Source organism: Solea solea, chromosome 2 (genome assembly GCF_958295425.1).
Source record: "Solea solea chromosome 2, fSolSol10.1, whole genome shotgun sequence".
In the NCBI taxonomy this organism is placed as follows: domain Eukaryota; kingdom Metazoa; phylum Chordata; class Actinopteri; order Pleuronectiformes; family Soleidae; genus Solea; species Solea solea.
The window spans coordinates 1,831,465-1,839,392 of record NC_081135.1 but is presented as its reverse complement, the minus strand read 5'-3'; positions in this window follow the sequence as shown (position 1 = coordinate 1,839,392).

The window sequence follows — 7,928 nt, the reverse complement described above, 5'->3', positions numbered from 1 at the left end:
TCTGTCTCTCCACACTTGTCCTGCAGTGTCTGTCTCTCTCTCTCTGTCTCTCCACACTTGTCCTGCAGTGTCTGTCTCTCTCTCTCTGTCTCTCCACACTTGTCCTGCAGTGTCTCTCTCTCTCTGTCTCTCCACACTTGTCCTGCAGTGTCTGTCTCTCTCTCTCTGTCTCTCTCTCTCTGTCTCTCCACACTTGTCCTGCAGTGTCTCTCTCTCTCTGTCTCTCCACACTTGTCCTGCAGTGTCTGTCTCTCTCTCTCTGTCTCTCTCTGTCTCTCTCTCTCTGTCTCTCCACACTTGTCCTGCAGTGTCTGTCTCTCTCTCTCTGTCTCTCCACACTTGTCCTGCAGTGTCTGTCTCTCTGTCTCTGTCTCTCCACACTTGTCCTGCAGTGTCTGTCTCTCTGTCTCTCCACACTTGTCCTGCAGTGTCTCTCTCTCTCTGTCTCTCCACACTTGTCCTGCAGTGTCTCTGTCTCTCCGCTGATCTTCCTCTCAGAGGCGTCATGATAAAAACCCTGCAGAGTAAACAAGGCGTGGAGAATGGCCTCTTGTCTTTTTATTATTGCCTCCTAATTCAGCTGTCATTCCTGCCGTGATGGAGTGAGTGGAGTCTGGAACCCACAGACCGAGGGAGGGAGGGAGGAGGGAGGGAGGGAGGGAGGAGGAGGAGACACCCGTGGACACTTTGGCACATTCCCTGACGTCCAAATCCTCAGATGTAAACACTTTTAGCTGAATCCACTTTTCCAGGTCACTGTTGAATTCAGTGTGTAAACATCTGTGTGACACTCTGAGTCATGGAAAACATTGTCTACACATGAATACAGACAAGACAGACACAATTCTGACCTGTGTCACTATAAAGTGATACTGTATATGTTGTAATGCAGAGGTGGCAAACCCGTGGCTCGAGGGCTGTACGTGACCGGGCAATCACTTTCATTTGGCCCAGCACTTAAAATGTGTTAAATTCTGTATGTTTTTTTGTTAATATATTAATGTTTACATCATAGGCTTTTCTTTATTGTGAACTATATATATATATATATATATATATCAGTCCATATCCACACAGACTCTTTTATTTTGAAATTCATTTGACCGGCCCCCTTCTGGCCGGACTAACATTACTAGAAAAACATTACTTTTGTTACTAAAAATGTTACAAAATCTTATTTAGTTACAAAATATGTTACTAATATTACAAAAAAAACCACAAATGTTACTAAAAATGTTACAAAATCTTATTTAGTGACAAACACTACAAAAACATTATTTATATCACAAAGACTGTTACAAAATGTTATAATGAAACTAAAACACGTCACCAGTATTTCAAAAATATTACTTTGACAACAACACAAATGTAACAATGCAAAAATTGACTAATAAGAATCTTAAATAAGATCATTATAAAATAATGTCTGGAAAGATGCAGCTCCCCCTTGTGGCACTTCAAAATAAATCACTAGGACTGTGTGTGTGTGTGTGTGTGTGTGTGTGTGTGTGTGTGTGTGTGTGTGTGTGTGTGTGTGTGGATGAGCTAGAAACATTATAAAGTCAAATTTCTTCATTCACCATTAACCCGATTATGGAAATCCACTTATTCTGAGTGCTTTTTACTGCGATATTCAATAGTATTGTATATTTTACCATCCGTAATGTCAGGTATTAAAGAGCTGCCTGCAAGATACATGTAGTAACCCTCCTCCTCCTCCTCCTCCTCCTCCTCCCTTCTTTTCCTCTCTGTCTGTGTTTGTGTCGGACTAAAAGAAGAGGAGTGGGGGTTTTGGAGGGAACCGGGTGGCGAAGGTCACTTTGATGTGACTATAAAGACGCACAGCAGGCCGGTGAACAGACATGAAAGAGACACAACACAAGTAAAATAGATCCTGGTGGAGCAACAACAGGAAGATGCATTCTGCTCTTCTTCTTCTTCTTCTTCTTCTTCTTCTTCTTCTTCTTCCTCTTCTTCTTCTTCTTCCTCTTCTTCTTCCTCGGCGACATACGAGGGATAATGATGCTGTATCATAAGCAAGGGGTGGCCGGGGAATAGAGGAGGCGTCTGGCAATTAAAGTGGGCAAACAACATTTCTGACAACAGCAGCCGAGGCAGCCGAGGCAGCACGGCGGCCATCTTGACTCCAGCTCCACAATAGAAGAGAGCAGAGGGACAAAAAGACAATCTGTCCAAGTATTGGAACTTCTATTAGAAACTGTGTCCAGAAACACAACGTGGACTAAAAACTGATGGAGGAGGGTTTGATGAGTTGAGATTGATTGGTTCTCAGCCCTCCAGGCTCCACCCACAACTTTCCTGTGACTTTAGGCCAAGAAACCTTCCCAATATTTAATAATAAGTCCTGATTCCTGCATGGACGTGCACAGGAGACCTATCATTGGTACAGCAAAGTACCAAAACTACTACAACAGAGCAGGGACCTTTTGGGGCCAAAAACTGCCCGGGTCTTCCATGTAGTCCCTGGTTCTTGTGGTGGAAAACCAAGTCTTTAGAGCCAGGTCATCATTGCTGCCTATTGTTACTGGTTCTACTTCCTGTAGATGGAACTAAACATGGTTCGTGGTCATAGTTCCTGCAGAGGAAACATCAAAAGAAAGAGAAGAAGGCAGTGATGCAACATCCTGGACGCAAAGTGCCGTAAAACCAGCAGAAATCCGAGCAGAACATTATTAAACGGATTAATAAATCTCCATTCATCCAAAATAGGGCAAATCCCGATCATCCACTGTGATTCATGAATTCACAAATGCTGCTCTGGATACGCTGTGATTAGGCAAATGTGTGTGGGCAGCTGTCATCTGTGCCGTTCCCCCTGCACATGAATCATTTAATGTACACATAATCTAACATCCACTTTGTTTATGTTTACATCATGTTTTTGGTTTGGGGTTTTTTCCATCGCCTGAAGCCTGGATTTCTTCAGCACCTCGGCCTGACGCTGTTGTCTGTTCCCATCAGACTCAGCCGCGTAAAGCCGGGCAAATGAATCATCATGCCGCACGCCTGCAGGTGAACGACAGCACGCCACCTCCACACTTCAGCCAGTCAGGTATGGAGAGTCCAAATCCTCAGATGTAAACACTTTTAGCTGAATCCACTTTTCCAGGTCACTGTTGAATTCAGTGTGGAAACATCTGTCTGACACTCTGTAGATATCAGAACATTTTCGGACAATTCTGACCTATGTCACTATAAAGTGATATATGTTGTAATGCAGAGGGGGCAAACTCGTGGCTCGAGGGCCGTACGCGACCGGGCAATCACTTTCATTTGGCCCAGAACCTAAAATGTGTAAATTCTGTATGTTTTTTTTATTAATAAATTAATGTTTACATCATAAAAAGGCTTTTTTTTTTAAATTGTGAACTATATATCGGTCCATATCCACACAGACTCTTTTATTTTGAAATTCATTTGACCTGCCCCCTACTGGCCAGACTAGATACTCATTGGCCGTCAGGTCATGTGAGTGTTGTAATGTCATAAAACATTCAAAAAAAACACATTACTTTTGTTACTAAAAATGTTACGATATATTATTTAGTTACAAAATATGTTACTAATATTACAAAAAACATTATTTATTACTTTCCTGACCAAAAATGTAGCAAAATATGTTACTAATATTACAAAAAAAACACAAATGTTACTAAAAATGTTACAAAATCTTATTTAACTACAAAATATGTTTCTAACATTACATTGTTTATTTTGAGCAGCTCAGCTTTGGTTTGTGAGGGTGTAACCTTCAGTGTGAGCGCTGCTGTCTCTGCTCTGAGGTTCTTCTCTCTGTGTCTGGTCCATGCAGCTGAAAGTGTTTTGATGATTTAGCCGGGTGGCTTGTTTCGGTCTTGGTACACGCGCACGCGCACATGCAGTGTTGAGACGCCACATGTTTCCATACCATCCAAGCAGCTGAGATTATACAGTGTGTGTGTGTGTGTGTGTGTTATTACCCTGGCTGAGGCATGCCCGTATCCTGGGTGGCCCGTCAGGAATCCAACGGTGGCAGTTAGTTTAGAAAAAGCCGCAGATGTGAGAGATTTGTGATGTTGTGCCTCCCGGTGAAAGGAGGGAGAACACTCAGAGTGAAGGAAGGGGTGTGAGGAGATTTAGAAATATCACAGTGCAGATGTGTGTGTGTGTGTAAGTGTGTGTAAGTGTGTGTCTACAATGTCTTAAAAATATGTTAGCTTGCTGCTTTTCTGACTGGAAACTGCAGTGAGCAAACCACTCACTCTCCCTGCACCAAACCCCATAGAGAAAATCAGTGATTTTACATCCCAGCATCAACATTATTGTTGATCCATCGCTGCCTCCGTCAGAAACCCGAAATGTGCTACTGTGTGACTTCGGCATTTAAAATCCTGTTTTTAGATTTACTGCAGTGACACAAACTTGCCACAAGGGGCAGCAGTAGACCAGCAGGCATTTGTTTAACCTGCTTAAAATGCTACTTTCCTCTATGGACTTTGGTGTGAGCGAGAGAATAAAAGCAGATGTTAGCGACTTAACAAAATACTACATCAACCTTTAGTGTACACGTTTTATGTCTTTATCTCACTGTGAGACAGACTTTTCCAACAGGAAACTGAAGTTTGTAAACCACTCACTCTCCCACACCAAAGCCCATAGAGAAAATCAGCGATTTTAACATCACAGCATCAACATTATTGTTGATCCACTTCTGCCTCCGTCACTAAGTTCAAATCTCGTATTTTGTCATTTCGGCATTTGATAATCTTTGTTCTGATTGACGTCAGTGACACAAAGTGACCACACGAGGCAGCAGTAGACCAGCAGCTCCTGTGTCACCCGCGAGCTAAAATCGTTGATTTTCTCTATGGGGTTTGGTGTGGGAGAGTGAGTGGTTAAAATATGTCAGTTCTCTGTTAGAAAAGGACGTCGAAAGACAAGAAAAGGCAACAAAAGTGTTGTTAATATATCGTAGAGTTAAGCAGGTTTCCATAAAATGCAGAGAGCGGCGTGTGTGAAGCTGAAAAGGCATCGCACAGCCCCGTGGTCTGAAGTTCCCCCTCCTTACCCACCAGTGACCCCCAAACACTCTCAAGATGCTGACAGGGTCAAGTCGAGGCTATCTGCAGCTTATCTCTCCCACCTTCAGAGAGCCCAGGGCGTCGACTGGGATCACTCAGCCTCTCCGAGAGAAAACAAGACACTCACACAGTTTCCTCCTCGGACCCACAGCCGGCTGACTGGCAGAAAACACACTGCTGTGGAGGAGGAGGAGGAGGAGGAGGAGGGGTGAGGTAGAGAGGTGTGTGACAGATGGGGGAGAAGAAGAAGAGAAAGAGAGGGAGAGTTATCAGTCATGCTGTCGGTCCCTGGAGCCGAGTGTGATAAGAGGAGCGGCGTGGTAGTGGTTGGTATCTCTCTCTGACTCCCCCCTCTCTCCCCCCTAACACACACACACACACACACACACACAGACACATAAAGCGGGGGAAGAGAGACCCTGTTGTGTTCCCCTCTGCCACCCATGAGTGAACACAGTGCAGGTGTGCTGAGGTGAGGACTTGGACTGTATGTGGCTGACAGACGGACGGACGGAGGGTCTGCACACGGCGAGAGACGCGGGGAAAAATCCTCACAACACGCCGAGACATGATGAGCGGCTCATAACATGACACATGCTCACACAAGGAGATGGCTTTCATTTCAGTCATTAGCAGCATATCTCCCTCGTTACGCCACAATAGATGTCTGTTCTGCTGCTGCTGCTGCTGCTGCTGATGCTGCTGCTGCTGCGGTGGCTTTTAAATAAATACAAGACAAGCTGGGTATAGTTTGCCCGGAAAGAAGATGTTGCTGAGAGTACATCACCTGCAGGAACTCATCATTCATTGACAGGAAATTCAAGGATCTGCATCTGAAGTTAAAGTGATAATTTGGTTGTTGTTTTACCACACTTTACATCTGCTTTACATCTGCTACACTTATACCCGCTACAGTCTATGTTTGAAGCTGGATTGAATGTGATCCGCTCACTCTCCCACACCAAACCCCACAGAGAAAACTGTCGATTCAACATCACAGCTGCCTCCGCCACTAACTTGAAGTGTTTGCTTTAGTCACTTTGAATTCAAAGTCAATTCTGACACAAACATGGAGCCGGTGAAGATCGGCCAGGACTGATGTGACGTAACAGTGTCTGCGAGGAGGAGGAGGAGGAGGAGGAGGGAGCGAGGAGTCAGTGAAAACTCCTTCTGTTACTGTTACATTTTTTCACCTGACTGACGTGAGCGTACGGCGGGAGGACGCAGGTGGTGCCGAGCTGCCAGGAGCAGAACAAAGGACACACAGAAGGCCTCATGTCTGCCCCGAAACGACTGAACTCACCCGTGGTGGGAGTTGTGGGGGGGTGTGGGGGGGGGTGTGTGTGGGGGTAACCGGGCTGGCACAGTAAAATGGCACGTGGCCGGCTTTCGCCACAAAAAACACATGAAGCGCGGAGGCCCGCGGTGTCAAAGCCCTCGACTCAACAGAGGGAGAGCCCACCTCGGCCCTGCCCTGCCTCTGCCCTGCAATCAACAGGCCTAAATACAGAGCGGGAGGTCGAGTAATGACACAGTAGTGAGCCCAAAATAATCTGCTGAGAAAGGCCTTCCCTCCCTCCCTCCCTCCCTCTCTGTGCCCTGCCTGTGGCTTGTATTACCCACTCTAATGTAATGGGCTGGCTGAGGCCCGGCTGTGTAATGAGGTACAGCATGTAGCCTCGCTGGCATCTTTATTTGGAACAGCGAGGTGCATTCCTAAAGGTCAGGAACACATGGGAAACTTTCTCAAGCCGCGCGACGCGCTGTGCACCTTCTGTTTAAAGGGAGAGTTCAGGTGCTTTTTCCAGTGCTGAAGGGACTGACACGGTGTCAACACTGACGTCACAGGAATACAAATAAGATTTCCAAATGTATACGGAGACTGTGCAACATGTGCAATTAGAGGAGGGGGAGGGGCCAAACACTCAAAATCTATGTCACCTTAAGTCTGTGATACCTCATGAAAACACTCGAGTTTGCAAACACTGTTCACTCTCCTGCACCAAACCCCATAGAGAAAATCACTGATTTTAGCTCACGTGGACACAGGAGCTGCTGGTCTACTGCTGCCTCGTGTGGTCACTCTGTGTCACTGAGGTTAATCCGAACAAAGGATTTCAAACACAGAATTGACGAAATATGACATTAGAACTTTGTGATGGAGGCAGCAGTGGATCGACAACTCCTGTGTGCTGTGACGTAAAATCGTTGATTTTCTCTATGGGGTTTGGTGTGGGAGAGTGAGTGAGTGGTTCTTCTGTTATTGTACATTTTATTAGATAAGCCTTATGTTCAGTGGATAAAAAGCGTGTCTAGCTACTGTCAGTGGTGTTTTAAGTGAGACTGAGTGTCAGTCCCACACTAAAGTTCTGTGGTAGACGTCGGACACGGGGACACGATGATGCTGAACAGAGACAAACATACAGTCATTATCGTCTCCCTGTGCATCACAGGCTGTAAAACAGTGTCAACAAAAGACCCCCGGTGCCCTTGACAGAAGGTTGTATGACAGGTCTGCGTGTCAGCGACTGTCCGTCACCCTCTGCTGCATTTGCATCCCTCAGGTCGACTTAGCGCCGCCACCGCCGCCGCCTCTTGGCAGCCTGTCAGTCAGTGTTTAAGCCCACACCTCTAACCTGAGGGCGCGGCGGCTGTCACACATCGCTGTGACGGACTAATCTGAGCCGCTGGATAAAAGTCCACACTGGCACAAACCAGCCAGCCGTGTTGTTTACACCTTTGTGGAAATATACACACACACCAGCGCTGAGTGTATGTGCATAGTGATGAGGAAGCATTGATTAACGAGGGTTTGGTGAACTTTACTTAACCCTCTGATTGACCCTT